Source organism: Brassica oleracea, unplaced genomic scaffold, assembly GCF_000695525.1.
Source record: "Brassica oleracea var. oleracea cultivar TO1000 unplaced genomic scaffold, BOL UnpScaffold01314, whole genome shotgun sequence".
Lineage (NCBI taxonomy): Eukaryota > Viridiplantae > Streptophyta > Magnoliopsida > Brassicales > Brassicaceae > Brassica > Brassica oleracea.
In genome coordinates this window covers 8-1,919 of record NW_013617857.1, presented here as the reverse complement: position 1 = coordinate 1,919, position 1,912 = coordinate 8, and the positions used below count along the sequence as shown (strand labels likewise).

The window sequence follows — 1,912 nt, the reverse complement described above, 5'->3', positions numbered from 1 at the left end:
GTAAGAAGACAAATTTTGCAGGGCATATAATACTAACATGCACTTGGAAGGTATATATTACTATTATTAACTGAAATCTCGTTGCAGGGTAAGAACACACTTTGTAACACGCCTGCAAAATAGTCATATTATATGCCCATATAAAACTGTGTACAGTTCAATTTTGGCAGTTATTTCATGTTTAAAACATTATTATTAAATATTAATCTATGTCTTTACAAAAGAAGACAATTGTCATAAAAGAAGTAGGCTGCCAAATACCTTTTTGGGCAAAATGATTTGTTAATTATTAATTACAGTTTTGATGAAAACTTTCGACCAAAAAGAAAAAAGAAAAAAAAAGTTTTGATGAAAACTCAACCATCTCCTACTCTTCACAATCATTCTTTTAATGTTTCTATGTATAATAATTCACATAATCTTCTTACTTAAAGCCATAAATTCCTCACAAAATCTCAGTTGAGTTCTAACATTTTGATATCAATGTAGGTACAACTCTAACTACAACCTCTGTAGAATCTAAGTTAGCATTTCCAATGAGGAACCAAGAAGCAGCAAAGAGAGGCAATAAAAATAAAAACAACATGAAAGCAATACTCAAAGAGGTACAATCGGTTTCATCATAAGAGATATGACTAAGAGGCAAAGAGGTAGACTATATGCCTCCAAGAACAAACCCAAATCACCAATCACTGTGACTCACGATAGTCCAAGTTTCCTCAGAGTTCATGCCGTTGTGATCATCTCTGCCTGTGAGACTATATCAGATTTCGCTAGAAAGAAGCAGAGAAGTCTCTGCATACTAAATGTTAATGGTTGCGTCACCAATGTGACACTAAGGCAGCCAGCATCATCAGGAGCTAAAGTGACGTAACATGGACGTTTCAAGATCCTGTCATTGCTACGATCAATTGTGCCTCCCACTAGCACCGCTTGGGATCACTGGTTTGACCATCAACGACAGGTTGGTGGTGGGCTAATAGCATCTGGTCATGTTGTTCTGATGGCTGCATCTTTCATGAACGCTGTGTTTGATCGCCTTCCTCAGGATGATGATGAAGCTGCTTCTATGAGGAACCAGCAATACTACCAGAATGGAAGATCCCATCCTATAGATAACATTCATGGATTGCCTCAAAACATGCTCACTAATGGAAACTCAGGGATAGTCTCCATGCTCTGCTGCTGAAGCTATTACAGCCACCTTTTGTCGCAAATCCTTTCTCAGCAGGCTTCTTTGAGCCACCTCCAGGGCCAGAGCCATTGACAAAAGAAACATGATTGACTGGTTGAGATGAACCAAAATCGGGTGAATCACTCAGGTATACAGGAAAAGCTTTTTGTAGCCCTGTATATGAAGCATTAGCAGAAGCATTATAATCTCCAAATGGTGCAAATGTGTAGATCTCGTAAACCATGACCTTGTTGTTGCCCTTAACTTTAACCTGAATCTGGGGAAAAAAATACACATAGTCAGTGGAATCCAAGCAAATAGATACCAAAAAAATATTTTTCATAAAGTTTAGAGATAGGTTGAAAAAAATGGAAAACTAAGAAGGATAAATATTTTATGGCAGTAGTAAGATGAGCGCTGAAGCATATTTTTCTATACAACATAGTTAGGTTATATGATTTTTCTGTATACCAGAAGTTGACAGAGAAATGGAGGTGTGTGGGTGTATTAATTAGTAGGGACTGTGTGTAACACCCCCAAACCGTTTTAGGCATAGGTCGAACCACCGGCCAACAATCAAACAAGAACATGACCGACGGCCAGACCGTCTACCGAGGTTCGGGAGCGCTACATGATGGGTTAATGGACAATTCATCCAAAGTCACAAAAAGTGCAATTTGTAACTAGGCCAGTCACTGCAAGAAAACAGCAAGGATTCTGAGGAAAAAAATCGTCGGA

At 38.3% G+C, this 1,912-nt stretch overlaps 1 pseudogene; it reads left to right on the top strand.

The window, feature by feature from the left end:
• Positions 1 to 37: 37 nt before the first annotated feature.
• LOC106321213 lies at positions 38 to 1,189 on the top strand (annotated as a pseudogene).
• Positions 1,190 to 1,912: the final 723 nt, after the last annotated feature.